This window comes from Sus scrofa, chromosome 1 (genome assembly GCF_054392235.1).
Source record: "Sus scrofa isolate SSC_HxYL_T2T_F1_AM1 chromosome 1, Sscrofa_HxYL_maternal_Yorkshire_Landrace_v2.0, whole genome shotgun sequence".
In the NCBI taxonomy this organism is placed as follows: Eukaryota; Metazoa; Chordata; class Mammalia; order Artiodactyla; family Suidae; genus Sus; species Sus scrofa.
Window position 1 is genome coordinate 266,989,530 of NC_139383.1, and position 19,487 is coordinate 267,009,016.

General features: G+C 38.6%; 1 protein-coding gene across 2 annotated transcripts in view; it reads right to left on the minus strand.

Moving 5' to 3' along the window:
* Nucleotides 1–19,487, minus strand: part of LOC146407170 (uncharacterized) — a 391,157-nt gene that overhangs the window by 257,583 nt on the left and 114,087 nt on the right. For both annotated transcript variants that reach the window (XR_014825954.1, XR_014825955.1), the window contains exon 2: nucleotides 1,025–1,072. The gene's annotated coding sequence lies outside the window, so the exon portion shown is untranslated. The remainder of the gene's footprint in view (nucleotides 1–1,024; nucleotides 1,073–19,487) is intronic.

Genomic DNA, 19,487 nt, shown 5'->3' on the forward strand with positions numbered 1-19,487 from the left:
CCACTTGGGAAAGGAACAGAAGAAATAATGCTCTGTCAGTTTCTAGGTTAATTACTAGTCATCATGTTGGCTGTTTTATGAGAAAAACATGTGTTGTAATTGTCACATGTTCAGCTCTAACTTTGCTAATAGCCCTTTGAGAAGATCTTCGTTAATTATCTAATTTGTCTGGCAAATTAGGCTGATTTAAGACCCCAATATGCCTGCTACCTCCTCCCTCAAAATTTTCAGAACTTCTATAATACTGGCTGAAGCTTTCCATTGTGGAAGTATAATTCTTTATTAGATTTTATCCCCTCCCCTCCCCCAATTCCCAGATTACAGTTGATGAGGTACCAAGAAAGACAGGACTTTGCAGAGGGCCATTAAAGACAAAGCTAATCGAATATTGCTATTAAAACAAAGGAATCATGAGTCTTGAAGGTAATAAAAATCTGGTGCAGAGAAAGCGACAACAGCACAGCTAAGAATGAGAAAAACGAAAAGCAACTGAAGACGTACTGCAGCCAGGGCACAGGGAAGCACAGTGTTCCCGCTCATTTGCCTTTGTCTAGCCAGCACTCGCTCAGACCTCAAGGAGTGGAGGTTTTGATGAAGAAAGCAAAGAAAGATAAATGATAAACAGTCTCTCAGGTAAACAGTGGTTAAAAGGGAGAGAGTATTTCACTGTTCATGTCGATGGAAAGACAGTCTAGGCTCTCTTTTACTTTCTTTTCTTTTTTCTTCCTTTCCACCTCCCACCGGGACTCCTACATAGCAAGACACCAGTGGTTTCTCTCATGGCATTTTCTTATGGGAAAGGGAGGGAAAATCCTTGGTATTTTATCCTTGTCTGAGACAGGATGGCCATGCACACCCACTCTACATCCTGTTGTCCCACCTGCCCACTGAAATATTTAAAGCATACCATCTTAGACCTGTTCTTCCTTAGACTGAATGAGAATAAAGTCAAGGAGGGAAATAAGGAGAAAGGTTTCTACACAGCAGAGCAGGAGATAGTAGTTAAAGTCGACGGTCTACTTACCACTACACGGTAGTATGAACTCAGTCTCCTTGGCTGCAGTGTCCTTATCTGTTAAATGAAGGGGTAAAGTAGTTTGAAATACAAATACATGACTGCTGCCTGAATTCCACTGGGGGAGGATCACAGTTTTCAGCAAAGTGGGTTTTATAGAACTCTGGTGGTTGAAAGCCCACCCTTTGGAATATTTTCTACCTGAGTTTTAATTCTGGGTCCATATCTTAGGCAAATTAAATAATCCTTTGATTGTCTTATCTGTAAGGTGTAGAAAATATTATAACTTTTTCAATATTATGTGTGTGTGTGTGTAAAAATTAAATAAGATGAACACAGTGCCCGACACAGGCAGTCTCTGAAAAAAGAGCCTTTTACAGAACCCTTTCCCATGTCTTAGGACACCAATGCAGCCAATTTGGGGTCTGGTGCTATGGAAGAGAAAACAAGCATATTGATGAAACCCTGGCTTCTTGAAGGCATCCCACAAAACCAGCCCTGGAATTGTCAATTATCTGCCTTGTTGGTATATCTGTAAATGACTGTCTGTATTGCTGTAATGACTATTAGTCAGAACTTGCTAATTTCTAATTGGGATTCTACATGGTACACAATAAGTGCTCAACTGTGGACAGCTCACAGTAAAGGCTCAAGTATGGTCTTTTGAAATTTAAGTGTTCAGAATGGGAGCTGTAATATAGGTACTGTATTAAAGCTTTTTTTCTGCCTTTCCCCAACTTGACCATAAATCCCTGAGGGGCATGGATCTCTGTCACCAGTGTCCAGCATTGCAGATGACACATTGTAAAACTTCTGGCCTGTTGGCAGGAATTAAATTTACCTCCACAGTGTGATTTTGTTTGAACACTCATGGAAGGCGGGGGGGTATGCAAATCTGGGTTAGAATCCCAGTCTCACTATGACTTTTTCGTTGTGTCACTTTGGGTCAGTCACTAACCCCCTCTAAGTCGTGGTTTCCTCAATGATGACAATGACTTATATATGTCTCAGGGCTATAGGGATTTAAGATATAAAAAAAGCAGAACAGACTCATAGAGAGCAGACTTGTGGTTGCCAAGGGGGGTGGGGGGCTGAATGGGATGAACAGGGAGTTTGGGGTTAGTAGATGCAAACTAATTTTTTTTTTTTTTTTTTTTTTTTTTTTTTTTTTTTTTTTTTTTTTGCTTTTCTTAAAGGCTGTGTCTACAGCACATGGAAGTTCCCAGGCTAAGGGTTGAATCAGAGCTACAGCTGCAGGCCTACCCAACACAGTCACAGCAATGCCAGATCCAAGCCATGTTTGTGACCTATACCATACCTCATGACAATGCTGGATCCTTAACCCACTGAGCGAGCACAGGGATCAAACCTTCATCCTCATGGATTTTGCTGGGTTCATTACCACTGAGCCATGATGGGAACTCCCAAAAACTACTACAATTAGAATGGATAAGCAAGGAAGTCCTACTATAGAGCACAGGGAACTATATCCAGTCTCTTGGGATAGAACACAATGGAAGATAAGAAAGGGAATGCATATGTATTACGACTGGGTCGCTATGCTATGCAGAACAAATTGGCACAACATTGTAAACCAACTGTACTCTAATAATTTTTTTTTAAATAAAGGAAGTAGAATATATTGCAAATATTATAAATGTATAAAGTGTATCCCCACTCCCAGTTGAGTTATTACTCTGAATTTGGCCATTGGAACAAGCTAGAAAAGGGAACGTTCTCTTTCAAATCTGGATCTCAAATGTGGCTGAGCTGTGGTCATCACTGTACATTCTCTAGCATGTTTGGAGGCTTTGCTCCAAAACATCTGGCTGTTTTATGACTTTAATTCCAATTCAAAATTCCAAAATGGCTCACACAATCATTTTTCTTTATCCAGAAAGTGCTTTGAATCAGACCAGATAAGAAAAGCAAGGGCTGGGTGTTTCAGTTGTCTTTTGACCTCTCTTCTACCTCCACTAAGAGTTCAATACACAAGGCACTTCCCTGCCACTAAAACAAGGGGGTTGTACCCTAAAGGCCAGTGATTCCTTTACTTCATAGTGGTAAAAGCACTTTAGCAGGCAAGCTGGGCTTAGGTCTCTGACCTGACACATATTAGCTACAGTATCCTGTGCAGATAACTCTCTGAACTATTGTCTTCTCATGAATAAAATAACATGAAAAATACAAGCTTGACATGGGAACAAAGTGAGATCATGCATGTGAGAGAAAGGTCCTGGTAAACAAAGACGTTCTGCACGATATCATCTGTACTAAACATCACATGATTTGTGAATCATTTCGGTGGCCTGTGTCTTTTCTTTTTTTACAAAAAGCAACTGGAACGATGGTTTGCAATTCACCGTAGGTGCTTCCCCTAGTTGTTCTAAGGAAATGTATTTTAAGAACTGTTGCTTGTGTAACTGAATCAATGGATCCAGATCAGATTTGCAAAATAGCAATCAGAGGGAGTTCCCATTGTGGCACAGCAGAAATAAATCTGACTAGTATTCATGAGGATGTGGGTTTGATCTCTGGCCTTGCTCAGTGGGTTGGGGATCCTGCACTGCCATAAGCTGTGGTGTAGGTCACAGATGTAGCTCAGATCCTGTGCTGCTGTGGCTGTGGTGTAGGCCGGCAGGTGTAGCTCTGATTGAATCCCTAGCCTGGGAACTTCTAATGTGCCTTGGGTGTGACCCAAAAAAGCAAAAAAAAAAAAAAAAAAAAAAAAATGCAAAGGAAAAAATAGCAATCAGATATGAGCTATTTCTTTTTCGTTCCTTTTCTCCCTAGTACCTATAGAATCTTCCTGTTGATGCACTCCTTGAGACTAGGAAGTTAACTAAAGAAAAGTATATAGAAGAAGCTATAAGATGTGAGAAAAAAAAAAAAAAAGCACAGGTGCATTCACTTCCTAGAGCTGTTGAAAAAATGATGACACACTTGGTTTAAATCAACAGAAACTTATTCTCCACAGATCTGGAAGTCTGAAGTCAAGGTGTTGGCAACGTTGGAGCTTTCTGAAGGGACTGGGGGAGACTCTGTTCCATCCTCTTCTCCTGGCTTTGTGTGGCTGCCGGCACTCCTTGGCTTATATACACACTACTCCAATCTCTGCCTCCATCTTATCATCACCTTCTCCTGTGTGTGTCTGTGTCTTATTTTTTATCTCTAAGGACAGTTGTCATTAAATTTACGATTAGTCAGGTAATCCAGGATGACCTCATCTCAAGACCCTTAACTTATATTATATCAGCAAAGACTCCCTTCAAACAAGGTCACAATCAAAGTTCCAGGTGGATTTATCCTTTGGGTTCCATTCAACCTACTACAATGGTCTCAGAGTTATACTAAGCTGGTTTTGAATCCCAACTCATGTATTAACTGCACAATGTCTACTTTTGGTAGATAAAGCATCTTCACTTGTAAAATGCTATGGTGATAAGATCTTTACAAGACTGTTGTGACCTTCAAAGAAACCATGAATATGGAGTACCTGTCATGTAGTAGACACTCGATACTTGGTAACAATTTTTTTAAAAAATAAATGCTGGCTTTGGCACATCTAGTATTCCCGAAATAAAAGCCAACCCAAAGGAAGAAAGAAACACTCAGATTTAGGGAAAGGGCCCTGGACCAGGTCTCTGAAGTCTTTTTGCCACTTGCCATTTAATTCTTTTGCGCTCTCTCGCTCTCGCTCTCTCTCTCTCTCTCTCTCTCTCTTTTTTCTTTGGTATTTTTGGGGCCTCACCTGCAGCATATGGAAGTTCCCAGGCTAGGGGGATTGATCTGAGCTGCACTCCATATTCATGGTTTCTTTTAAGGTCACAACAGTCTTGTAAAGGTTTTCCTTTCTTCCACAGCCTTTCCCCAAGAGGTCATGATGCTTCATGTTTGCTATTTAATGCTATCCCCTCTGGCAGGAGGATACTCACAGTGGGACTGCAGACCTTCCTGGGTGCCCAGGGCCCCTTCCCACAAATTTATGCATCCATCCGGCTGTTGTTGGCATCCTCCAGACTCATGCGGCATGCCCACCTGGAAGCTGAGATGTAATCTTCCCTTCCCAGGGCCCCCCGCCCCATTCCAATTCCAAGGGTGGGTGTTCCTCAGGGCATTGCAGCCCCGATACTGGGTCACACTTAGTACCTGGATCATGAGTGGGTGAGAGCTTCACCTGCAGAATAGGCTGATGCATGCCCAACTTGGGGCAGGGAATGTTTCTGCCATGCTCCTCCCAGATTCACTGCAGAGCACGTGTGCCTGACCCCCAAACATGAGGCATGCAGAATGCCACAGGAGGTGGAGGGCAACAGTGGAACATGAGCCTCACCTTGACCGTCACCACTTGGTCATCATTCTGGATGAAGGAGGCAGAAGGCAGGATTGGGAGAAGGAGGCCTGCTGTGGCCCCAGGAGCCAGGTGGTCAGGCGTGCTTTTAAACCTAACCCCATGGAGGTGGGAAAGCAGCAAGAGGTAGGATCCAGAGAACTAAGGCTCTAAGCCCGCGACACAAGATCCATGTCCTGTCTGACTATACACAGTATTAAATTCGAACACAAAATTAAAGATTTAACGACAGAGACTGAGGAGCATTAAACCCAGGTTGTGGGGCCCTTCTGAACACAGGCAATGCATGGCTGAACTAGTCCCTGCCCTTGGAGCTGGCCCCACCAGTAACATAAACCTGAAATATGTCTGGCACTTGGCTTCCTCTGAGATGTATGTGACCGACTTGACTTTCCCTTCCAGCCTAAAGAACATTTCCCCAGATTAGGGAAAGTTTCCCGGAGACCCTGTCCACATTTCTTCCCAAGCAGAGTTCTTCTAGGCTTTAGGAAGGACCCAGCTATCTACCATATTGGAATCTGAAAAGCACAACGATGGTGCTTAGCTCCTGGAGGGATGTAGGAAGGATGGTGAGGGTCCTGAAAGAGGAAACAACTTAGCTGACTGTGAGCTTCCGAAGGTCACTCTTCATCCTCTCATCTCTGCATGAGTGGTTTGCCTCGGGAAGGGCAGCCCAGAGCTCCAAAATAAACCATCCTTCTTTTTATAAAAGATTGTTTTAGCATGTGCCTCAACCAGTCTAAGTGCCTTGAATGGTACACCACCACACCTAAGGTTTCTTGGCCATTTAAGAGACCCTGGCGGGTTATATTCTGATATATACAGGCAGAGGGAGTTCCTTAGTTCTTCCACACCATGTGGTTGTGACCTTACCTAACTTTGTAGGTTGCCTTGGCCCTCACTAGACTGCCATTCCACTGGGACTGCTGTCCTCAACGGCCTAGGTTCATTTCTACCTCCTACTATCATCAAGGATAAGGGAAGACTCTTAGATATTGAGGATAACAAAATGGACATAGAACACAGAGAGTAACATACAATTCCTCCAACAATTGGCTTCTTCAAAATCCATGAGTCAAATACCATTTGATGGTCCTTTACGCAATCATGCCTGTCTAGCTCTCAGTCTTTCTCCACATGCAGGCACCAGTTTCCAGCATGCTCCCTGCCTACCACATCCTGGTTGCCTGGAGGTGCTAAGCCTCTCCCCATCATGGTCAAGTCTAATGAAGCCTGCCTCCATAAAAACAGGAGCGTTAATTTCCCCCTTTCTGAAGCTTACTTGCCCCAGGCCTTATCTTCTGCAAGGGGATTAGGTGGCTCTTCTGATGACTGACAAAGGGGATTATACATCCTCTTCAGGGAAAATTTCACACTGGCCCACAAGTGGGTATTACAACCCCTTGATCTAGACTAGACAGTCTTCACTGCAGTACTTTTCTATGTGCTAGTAAATAATACCAGGGGAAGGAAATTCAGGCTATGGTCTCTCTATTGATGAGTTCTGTTCAATTCTCTCTCTTTTAACAAGATTTCCACTAGATTGAGATGCCGAATGTATCAGATCTATCTATACACCCCTACTCATAAATTCCTTTCCATCTCTTACACTTTTCCTGTACGCAGCTGCTCATAATTTCACAAGAACACTCCATACCTTAGGAAAAAAAAAGTTTCCAAAGAAAATTTCTGAAGCCTTATTTATTAAAAAAATATGTATAAATATTATATATATACATATAATGTAATGTACATGTATATATAATGCATACATGTGCATGTATTTATCAACTCATTGTCTGAATCTGAGGAATTTACCTTCAGTGGGTGTGGGTGGTGGTGTTCATCTGAGATCATTCTGAATAAATAGGAGTGAGTTTTGGAGTTTTTGTTTTACATTTATACCTAAAAGGCACTATAAAATGATTTTCTCAATATAAAAAGGGTCCACTTCACTCTAAAGGTAGTGACTGTGAGGTTCCTATATGCTAGACACTATTCCATGCATGTGTCACAGTTAGATTGGCAGCTAGGAACAGTGTGGAATTAGATAAATAAGGAAGATTCATATTTTCATGGAGTTTCTAGTCTAGGTGAAAACAGACAACAAAGAGGTAAACACACTAACAAGATAATTGCAGATGGTGATCAATGCTAGGAAAATAAAAGGAAGTGTAAAAGAAAGTGAATAGGCTAGTAATCCTTAGACTGCATGATCAGAGAAGAATCTCTGAGACTTGACTGAGGAGGCAGCCTCAACGCTTTCGGGAAGAAGAAACAGCTAGGGAAATGCTCTGTGGTGGGAAAAACCAGCTCTTGAGGAACAGCATGCATGTCAGAATGACTAGAGCAGAGTGAAGAGGTGGAGAGGGATGAGCTGGGCTCTGAATGGAGACAGCACCTGGATGCACAGGGTCTGAGCAGCCATGCCAAGGAATTTGAAATCCAGACACTTCGATGTTTTTAAGCAAGGAAATGGTATGGCATGGTTACAAGATCCTTTTGACTGCTTTGGAGAAAAGATATGGTAGGTGATAGTGGTGGAAACAAAAAACTGGTGGAAACCCATCATGATAGATTGGGTGAGAGATAAATTTGGTATCTGAATGGCAGCAGTAGAGATGGACAGAGGAGGAGTGGTGTCAGGGTATTTTCTGTAGGTGGAAGTAGGAAGTAGGACTCAGTGATAGGCTAGATGTGGAAGAGGTAAAGGAAAGAGAAATCACAGATAACTCCTATGCTTTTGACTTGAGCAATTGGGTTGGGTGGGTGTCATATAAAGCATCTTCTGAGATGGAAAGACTGGAGGAGGAAGGAGTTGTGGGTAGATACTGAAGGAACTACTTCCTAAGGTGAGTTCAAACTCATCTCTAAGGAAACAGGGACATTGTTCACATCTTTAAAAATACCTACATTTTCACCTTTATAAACATACAAAACAACTTTAAGTTTCTGTCTCTACTGGGTACTTCACTGTGGTTCAGCTTCAGACTTAAAACAGGGCCATCCACAAAGTGAGTCTTGAAGATAAATATAGATACGTATTGGCCGAATAGCAAGAGAATAAAACAAACTTTCATTGGCAACAACGTTTACATAGCACTTGCCCATCCTAATCCTCACATTAACCCTACAGAAGAAATGATATTGTGACCTCCTATTTTACAGAAGAGAAAACTGAAGCTGAAGGAATAGAGTGACTAGCTCAGACTTACAAACTCCTCTGTAGGAGCTGATCCTGAAGCACAGGTGTCTTGAACCTCCGGTTCCAGCCTTTATCAATAGGACAAAGAGTCCTGGAAAATCTCCTTGTGCATAAACCTCCAGGAGCTTTTCCCTCCACTACTTTACATCAGCCAGACTCTGACTCACAGCCTGAGAATTAGCCTCCTTATTATGGAGTGAATTCCATGAACACACACCAAGTGTTGTTTTCTGTAACAGGCTGAAGTCGCTTCTTCTCTCAGCCTCTTTCTTCCATTAAACACAGAGTATTTTTCCTTGGAAAACTGTGCCCAGGTTAAGGGAACTTCTCCTTGGTTTTGTGTAGATGCTTTGATATGCTCCCAACTCAATGACATTTCTTTAATCCCCAGGGCCTTGGGAACAGCCAACCCACATGTGGTGGGAAGCGAGGCAAGAGGGAAGGAGGAATGTGAGGGAGACACAAACACAGCACAATGTTTTCTTTCTGAGAAACTTCATCAAGGCTCCGATTCCAGTGACCTCACCTTCAAGCAATGCCAGCTCCTTTGCCCTAAATCAAAGTTGACTTGTGGTGGTGGTTCACATGTTTTGAGTCTAATGAGCCTACAGCTTCTGATGTTGCAAAAGAAATCCTGAGGGTAGTTAGCATCTGCCCTTTGAGATCAGGATGGTCAATGACACTGACATATGTCAACTACCCTGTTTCAGTGCAGAATCCTAAAGGAAGTTATACATGGGACATTAGGCTGTCCTTGTGGTGAGCCTCTCAAATTGGGGCGCCTACTGAAACCTAGCAGGGCGTGTTCTACACTGTCCTTTCAAGGAAAGGAAGCTAAATTCTAGAAACAGGCTCTCAAGGGAGCTCCCTGCTTTCATTCTTGTTCCTCACCGTTATGTCTTTCCTCAAAGCACCTCACGCCACTTTCTCTTTCATATTCTTCTAATACTGAACTTTGCAGAAATAGAACATAATCCATGTACTTTTGGTATCATATGAGGCCATTCATGATCTGACCCCTGGTGACTTCTTTTATCACCGTTTCCAACACTCATTTCCATGCAAACTACTCCAGTCTTCTTGCTACTCCCAAAGAGTATTAAGCACTCTGACTCACAGTCATTGAACTTCTGTTGCCTTTCTAACTGAATAGAAGGCTCTTTGCATGAGTCTCACGGCTCATTTCTTCAGTGCATTCAGGTTTCTGCTCAAATATGACATCTTAAGAGCATCCAGGCATTGCCATGGTGGAAGTCTCTTTTCTAAGATTTAATAGTCTTATGTTTATTAATTTTAGGGATCAACTTGACTGGACCATGGTGTGCCCAGATGTTTTCTCAAACATTATTTTGAGGGCATTTTTGGATGAGATTTACATTTAAGTCAGTAGACTGAGTAAAGCAGATTGCCCTCTCTAATATGAGTAAGCCTCATCCAATCAGCTGAAGGCCTGACTTAAACAAGAAGGCTCACCCTGCCCTATAATAGATAATTCTTGCCTATTAGGTTTTGAACTGTGATGTCAGCTCTTTTCCTGCGTGATAATAACCTTTGAACTAAGATATCAGCTTTTTTCATCTTCAGATTGAAACTGAAACATTGTCTCTTCTTGGATTTCCAGCCTGTTGGCCTTCAGACTAAAACTGTACTATTGTCTTAACTGGTTTTCAGGCCTTGAGACTAGACCGGAACAAAACCATTGGCTCTCCTATGCCTCAAACTTGCTGACTTACCCTGCATATCTTAGGACTTACCAGGCTCCATAACTGCACGAGCCAATTCCTTGTCTGACTGTCTGTCTATCCTATCTGTTCTGTTTTTCTGGATAATCCTGACAAATACAAATACCAATTTAAGAATAAAATGAATTAAAATTTGACAAATTTAAAGAGTTTTTAATTAAACACTAACATACCCATATTTAGATTCTACTTCTAATATTTTATAATACTTGTTATCCTCTGATATGAATTTGAACTCCTCAAAGAAGTCCAACATGTTATCAACAACTATGACAATCTAAAGTTATTCCTTTTAATGAATCTAAATATGTTGCCAAGTGTCCATTTATTGCTCTCAATAAGTTTGTCATTTAAATATTAAATCACTAAGAAAGTATCTTTTAAAGGCCAAACCATAAGCTGAATCATTATGACAAAGTAAACTAACTCATCTTTGTCAATTTAACATAAATTTAAATATATATTCTGTAAAATATTTTTATATTAAAATGCTTGCTAGAAATTTTATTGGGATTGCATTGAAACTATAGATCAATTTGGGGCAGACTGACATTTTAATAACATTGAGTTTTTGACCTACGACACAATACATTTCTGTAATTATTTAATTCTTATTTAATTTCCTCAGCAGTAGTGTGGAATTGGCAGTGTGCAGGTCTTTTTCAGATTCATTCCTAAATATTTCACATTTATATGCTAATATAAATGGTATCATTTCTTTAATTTGAATTCCTATTTGTTGTAAATAGCTTTATATATATATATATATATAAAGTTTATATATACCTATAAATTTTTTCTTGTGTCTTACAACTTTGCTAAACCAACTTATTAACTTTAGTTTTTTTTTTTTAAATTGGGAGGTAGATTTTGTTGAATTGTCTATTTAAAATATCATATAATCTAGGAGTTCCCGTCGTGGTGCAGTGGTTAACGAATCCGACTAGGAACCATGAGGTTGCGGGTTCGGTCCCTGGCCTTGCTCAGTGGGTTAAAGATCCGGCTTTGCCGTGAGCTGGGGTGTAGGTTGCAGACGCGGCTTGGATCCCACGTTGCTGTGGCTGTGGCGAAGGCTGGCGGCTACAGATCCGATTGGACCCCTAGCCTGGGAACCTCCATATGCCACAGAAGCAGCCCAAGAAATAGCAAAAAGACAAAAAAAAAAAAAAAAAAATCATATAATCTGCAGATTAAGGCAGTTTACTTTTGCCTTTTCAATCTAGGAGTCTTTATTTCACTTGCTACATATAATAGCCAGTACAATGTAAACAAATCAATGCTAAGAGTAATTATTGTTGTTATTTGAGATCTTAGGGAAAATATTAGGGTCTTTCACCATTAACTACGATGTTAGCTTCCTTCTTCCTTCCTTCCTTCCTTCCTTTCTCTCTCTCTCTCTTTCTTCCTCTCTTCCTTTTTCTTTTCTGCGTTTTAGAAAGTTCTCAGGCTAGGGGTCATACTAGAGCTATAGCTGCTGGCCTACACCACAGCCACAGCAACGCAAGATCCGAGCTGCATCTGGAACCTACACCACATTTCATGACAACACTGGATTCTTAACCTTCTGAGCCAGGCCAGGGACTGAACCAGTATCCTCATGGATACTAGTCATATTTGTTTCCACTGCACCATAACAGAACTCCCTAGCTTCCAGTTTTTTTGTTTGTATTTATTAATTTATTTATTACCATGTTGGTAAGTTCCTTTCTATTTTTAGTTTGGTTATTCTATTTTAAACCAGGAATGGATGTTTGAATGGATAAAATGATTTTTCTGCATGTATTTATATGATCTTATTTTTTTATTAATTTAGTTTGTTACTATGACAAATTATATTGGTTTAATTTCAAATGTTAAACTAACCTTGCATTCCCAGGATAAACCTCGCTTGTTTACTATGCGTTATCTTTGTCATATATTGTTTGTTTGATTTACTAAAATTTTATTAAGAATTTTGCAATTATATTCATGCAGGATATTGGAAGATTTTTTTTCTTGTTTTTGTAGTGTTCTTTTTTGGTTTGTGGATAAGAATACTGTTTGGCTCATAGAATGAGTTGGGCAATAGTCCCTCCTCCACAATTTTCTGGAAGAGGTCATGAAGAATGGTTGTTATTGTTCCCATAAATGTTCAGTAGCAATCATCAGTGAAGCCACTGGGCACTGGGGTTTTCCATGCAGATATTTAACTACAAATTCAATTTATTTAACAGATATTGATTATTGATTATTTACTTTATATACTTCCTTCTTCCTTCTTTTTTTTTTTTTTTTTTTTTACTTTTTAGGGCTGCACCTGTGGCGTATGGAAATTCCCAGGCTAGGGGTTGAAATGGAGCTGCAGCTGCCAGCCTATGCCATAGCCACAGCAATGCAGGATCTGAGCAGTGACTGTGAACTATGCCACAGCTCATAGAAATGCCGGATCCTTAATCCACTGAGAGAGGCCAGGAATTGAACCTGCATCCTCATCGGGAACTACCTTAGGTTTCTTTTTGAATGAATTTTGGAATTTTCTGTTTTTCAGTGATTTTTTTCCATTTTGTTTCATTGTTGAATTTATGAGCATAAAGTTGCTATAATATTTCTTTATTAATGTTTTAATATTAACAGAATCTATAATGATGTTGATTTTCTCATTCACAAATGATAATGTGTGTCTTTTCTCTGTCTATCGCTATCTCTCAATCAGTCTTAGGTATTAATCAATTTTGGAGATATTCTAAAAAAACAGATTTTTTTTTTTAGGGCCACACCCATGGTGTATGGAAGTTCCCAGGCTGGGGTCAAATTGGAGCTTCAGCTGCTGGACTATGCCACAGTCACAGCAACATTGGATCTGAGCCGTATCTGTGAGCTACACCACAGCTTATGGCAATGCCAGATCCTTAACCCACTCAGCAAGGCCTGGAATCAAACCCATGTCCTCATGGATACATACCTTTCAGGTGTACCACATTGGGAACTTCCAGAAATAGAGAATGTATTCAAGGATTTAACTCCATTCTTTTTTTTTTTTTTTCTGTCTTTTTAGGGCCACACCTATGGAAGTACCCAGGCTAGGGGTTGAATGGAAGCCGCAGCTGCTGGCCTATGCCACAGTCATAGTAATGTGGAATCTGAGCCACGCCTGTGACCTACACTGCAGCTCATAGCAATGCCAGACTCTCAACCTACCGAGCAAGGCCAGGGAAGGAACCCACATCACATGGATACTAGCCGGATTCATTACCGCTGAGCGGTGATGATAATAGAGGTAATAATAGAGGTAATAATCCTCTATTATTTTTCTAATTTATTTATTTCTATGCAGATTTTTAGTATGTTCTTTTTAAAGCTAACTATATTTTTTTGTTTTTTATGGTTTTTATTTTTTTCCACTATAGTTGATTTACATTGTTCTGTCAATTTCTATTGTACAGCAAAGGGACCCAGTCATACTATACATATATATATAGTCTTACTACATATATATGTATATACATAGCATCTATATATATATAGTCATACTATGTATATATTATATATATGTATATATATAGTATATATGTGTAGTCATACTATATATTGTATATATAGTGTATATAGTGTATATATAGTGTATATAGTGTATATATAGTGTATATAGTGTATATATAGTGTATATATAGTATATATAGTGTATATATAGTGTATATAGTGTATATATAGTGTATATATAGTATACATAGTGTATATATGTGTATATATATAGTATACATATGGTATATACATGTGCTTATATATAGTATACACATAGAATACACATGTGTGTATATATAGTATACACATAGAATACACATGTGTGTATATATAGTATACACATAGAATACACGTGTGTATATATAGTATACACATAGTATATACATGTGTGTATATATAGTATACACATAGTATCTTTTCGAGTCATGGTTTTCTCTGGATATATGTCCAGGAGTGGGATTGCTGTATCAAGTGGTAATTCTCTTTTTAGTTTTTTAAGAAATCTCCACACTGTTCTCCATAGTGGTTGCACTGATTTACATTCCCACCAATAATGTAAGAGGGTTCCCTTTTCTCCACACACTCTCCAGCATTAATTGTTTGTAGACTTTTTGATGATGGCCATTCTGGCTGGTGTTAAGGTGGTACCTCATAGTAATTTCGACTTTCAAGTCCTAATAATTGGTGATGTTGAACATTTTTTCATCTGCTTTTTTGGCCATCTGAATGTCTTCTTTAGAGAACTGTCTGTTTAGATGTTTGGCCTATTTTTTGATTTTTTTTTTTTTTTTTTTTTTTTGTCTTTTTGCCTTTTCTAGGGCTGCTCCCACGGCATATGGAGTTCCCAGGCTAGGGGTCTAATCAGAGCTGTAGCTGCCAGCCTACACCAGAGCCACAGCAACGTGGGATCTGAGCCACGTCTGCAACCTACACCACAGCTCACAGCATTGCTGGATCATTAACCCACTGAGCAAGACCAGGGATCGCAATCTCATGGTTCCTAGTTGGATTCATTAACCACTGCGCCATGACGAGAACTCCTGATTTTTTTTTTTTTTTTTAATATTGAGCTGCAGGAGGTGTTTATATGTTTTGGAGATTAATACTTTGTCAGTCACTTCACTAGCAGATATTTTCTCAGGATTTCCTTCTTTTTAAAGGCTTAATAATATTCCAATGTATGTATGTATGTATGTATTTTTTAATGCTATTAGCTTTCTTCTTTTATTACTCAATGAATTTTATTACATTTATAGTTGTGCAATGATCATCACAACCAAATTTTATAGCATTTCTATCCCAAACCCCCAGTGCATCCCCCAACCTCCAAACTGTCTCCTTTGGCAACCATAACTTTTTCAAAGTCTGTGAGTCAGTATCTGTTCAGCAAAGAAGTTCATTGTGTCCTTTTTTTAGATTCCACATGTAAGTGATAGCATTTGATCTCGGTGTCTCACCATCTAACTTCACTTAACATGATAATTTCTAAGTCCATCCATGTTGCTGCAAAAGCTGTTATTTCTTTCCTTTTAATGGCTGAGTAATATTCCATTCTGTATATGTACCACACTGTCTTTATCCACCCCTCTGTCAATGGACATTTAACTGGCTTCCATGTCTTAGCTATCGTATACACGTACTCCAGTGCTTCAATGAACACTGGAGTACGTGTATCTTTTCGAATCATGGTTTTTCTGGATACATGCCCAGGAGTGGGATTGCTGTATCAAATTACCAAGGACATTTTTCACAGAACTATAGCAAACTATTTTAAAGATTGGAAGCACAAAAGACCTAGAATAGCCAAAGCCATCCTGAGAAAGAAAAAACGGAGCTGGAAGAATCAGGCTCCCTGACCTCAGACTATACTACAAAGCTACAGTCATCAAAACAGTATGGTGCTGGCACAAAGACAGAAATATAGGTCAGTGGAACAGGATAGAAAGCCAAGAATTAAACTCACACACCTACAGTCAACTAATCTATGACAAAGGAGGCAAGAATATATAATGGAAAAAAAGACAGCCCCTTCAATAAGTGGTTCTGGGAAAACTGGACAGCCACATGTAAATGAATGAAATTAAAACACTTCCCAACACCACACACAAAAATAAACTCAAAATGTATTAAAGACCTAAATACAGTAAGACCAGATACTATAAAACTCTTAGAGGAAAACATAGGCCAAACACTCTCTGAGATAAACCACAGCAACACATCAGATCTACCTCCTAGAGTAATGACAATAAAAACAAAAATAAACAATTGAACTTAATTAAACTTAAAAGTTTCTGCACAGCAAAGGAAATCCTAAACGAAATGAAAAGACAAACCACAGAATGGGAGAAAAAAATTGCAAATGAAGTGACTGACAAAGGATTAATCTCCAAAATTTATAAACACCTTCTGCAGCTCAATACCAAAAAAACAAACAACCCCATCAAAAAAATGGGCAGAAGGAGTTCCTGTTGTGGCGCAGTGGTTAACAAATCCGACTAGGAACCATGAGGTTGCGGGTTCGGTCCCTGCCCTTGCCCAGTGGGTTGACAATCCGGCGTTGCCGTGAGCTGTGGTGTAGGTTGCAGGCGTTGCTGTGGCTCTGGCGTAGGCCGGTGGCTACAGCTCCGATTCGACCCCTAGCTTGGGAACCTCCAGGTGCTGTGGGAGCGGCCCAAGAAATAGCAAAAAGACAAAAAAAAAAAAAAATATATATATATATATATATATATATATATAGGCAGAAGATCTTAACAGACAATTCTCCAAAGAAGACATACAGATGGTCAAAAAAAAACATGAAAAGATGTTCAACATCACTAATTATTAGAGAAATGCAAATCAAAACCACTATGAGGTAGCACCATACATCGGCCAGAATGGCCATCATCAAAGTGTCTACAAACAATTAATGCTGGAGAGGGTGTGGAGAAAAGGGAACCCTCTTACATTATTGGTGGGAATGTAAATCAGTGCAACCACTATGGAGAACAGTGTGGGGATTTCTTAGAAATCTCCAGCTGAGTTTTGATTTAATTTACTCTTCTTTTTCTAGATTTTCAAAGTGGACCTGATGTCACTATATTGGAATCTTTCTTCTTTTCTCATAAATGTGTTAGTGCTATAAATTCCCTCAAAAGACTGCTTTGGCAATAACTCACACATTTTGATATACTGTGCTTTTATTTTTATTTAGCTCTTTTTTTTTCTAATTCACCTTTATATTTCTTCTCTGATCTATGGTTATTTAGAACTGATTTTTTTTTTTTTTTTTTTACCAATTATCTTTGGATTTTCTGGGGATCTTTCTAATTCAATTCTGCTCTGGTCAGAGAACATAATTTGAGTTGAGACTTGTTTCATGGCCCAGAATGTATTCTTTCTAGTTAAAAAATTCTGTGCACTTGAAAAAAAAATGTTTATCATTCTGTTGTTGAGTGGTGTGCTATAGAAATCAGCTAAGACAAATTGGTTGATATTTTTGTTCAAATCTTTTATATTTGTTCTTGTTTACTTTTATTGCATTTCTATTGATTTTTGCTTCATGTATACTGAAGATCTGTTATTAGGTTTAGGATTATTATATCCTCTTAATGAATTCCCCCCTTTATGGAATGACTTTCTTCATCCCTTGCACTACTGTTTACTCTGAAATCCATTTATTCTGATACTGATATAGCCGCTTCAGTTTTTTTTTTAATTAGTGTTAACATGGTATGTCTTTTTCTTTCAGATTTCAACCTATTTATCTTTTTATATTTAATAAAGTGTCTCTCATAGGATTTTTCATCCATTTGACAACCTCTGTCTTGATTTTTTTTGGGGGGGGGCATGCTGGTGGCATATGGAAGCTCCCAGGCCAGGGATCAAACCCACTCCACAGCAGTGACCCACGCCACAGTAGTGACAACGTGGGATCCTTAACCTGCTGAGCCACCAAGGACCTCCTTGATAATCTCTGCCTTTTAATGAAGATAACTAGATCATTTATGTTAAATATTATAATTAATATGATTAGTTTTAAATTAACAACTGCTAATTAAATTGCTATTTTTTTTCTGTTTGTCACATCTGTTCTTTGCTCTCATTTTCTTTTTTATCCTGCCTTTATTTGGAACTGCCTGAATATTTCGTGATTGTATTTATTTCTTTTAATGGTTTATAGATTATAGTACTTTACTTGCTACTTTAGTAGTTGCTTTAGGATGTATAGTATATATTTTTAACATATCAGGATGTATAATATATATTTATATTAGGATGTATAATATATATTTATAACACATTATAACATATAAATATGATATAATATCACTACCTTCAAGTGATATTGTATCATATTTCTGCTTCTGAATTTTATTTACTGCTGGTATAACTTTCACTTTTACATGTCATAAATTCATTATTATATTATTAGTATTTTTTGTGGAAACAATTGATCATTTAAAATGCTTTAAATAGGAGTTCCCGTCATGGCGCAGTGGTTAACGAATCTGACTAGGCCAGAGGCTACAGCTCTGATTTGACCCCTAGCCTGGGAACCTCCATATGCCTCGGGAGCAGCCCAAGAAATAGCAAAAAGACAAAAAATAAAAAAATAAAAATAAAAAATAAAATGCTTTAAATAGTAAGAAAAATTCATATATTTATCCATGTAGCTGCCATTTCCAGCATTCTTCATGCCTTTGTGTGGATCCATATTTGACTCCAGTATTGTCTTACTGCCTGAAGAAATTCCTTTAACACTTCTTTTAATTTGGGTCTGGTGGTGGTGAGCTGTTTCAGCTTTTCTACATCTGAAAATGTCTATTTTTTCCCTTTATTTTAAAGATATTTTCACTGCAATACAATTCTAGGTTGACAGTTTTTTTTTAAGTTAGAATTTCATTACTTTTTTTTTTTTTTACTGTCTTCTTTCAAGACTACTAATTGTTTTAGTGTCTTTTTCCTGATACTTTAAAAATCTGGGTTAAGTTTTGGTCTGGTTTTACGTGATTGATTTTTCTCTTCATAATAAGCCATATTTTTTCTCTTTTATTTAATGCTTGATACTTTTATCTTGAATTCTGAACACTGTCAATATCACTTTATTGGGTATATTTATATACTTGTAGATATTATTTATCTTTTGTCACTTAAGATATAGCTAAATTAGTTGGAAGTATTTTGATCCTAATATGTCTTGCTTTTAAGATATTTTTGATTGGGATGAGAACAATCTTCAATCAAAAGCTATTTATTCCCCACAACTGTAGCAACACCCTTTTGTGTGTGTTCTACGTAATGTCCCATGAATCACAAGTTTTGTCTGTTTGTTTGGTTTTTGTTTGTTTGTTTGGTCTGGCTATGGGAAAATGCACTGTTTCTGGTCCTGAATGAATTATCTAGTTTTCCTCCAGTTTTCAGGTTTGTTTTTTTTTAATGCAAGCATTGTGCATCAGTCAACTGAATACTAGACACAGATCCTCTGCATGTCTGTGCATTTTTATGTAATCCTCTCTCATCAATATTCTGTGCCATGAACACTATTACTCTGTTCAACCTAGATTCACCAATCTATTATCTCAATTCACAGAGTCCAGTGGGCTTTGTCTGTGGTTCCTCTTGATGTGCCATGACCTAGAAAGCTTCTTAAGAGAGTAAGCTGAGGGAATTTTAAGGCTCATCTAATTTTTG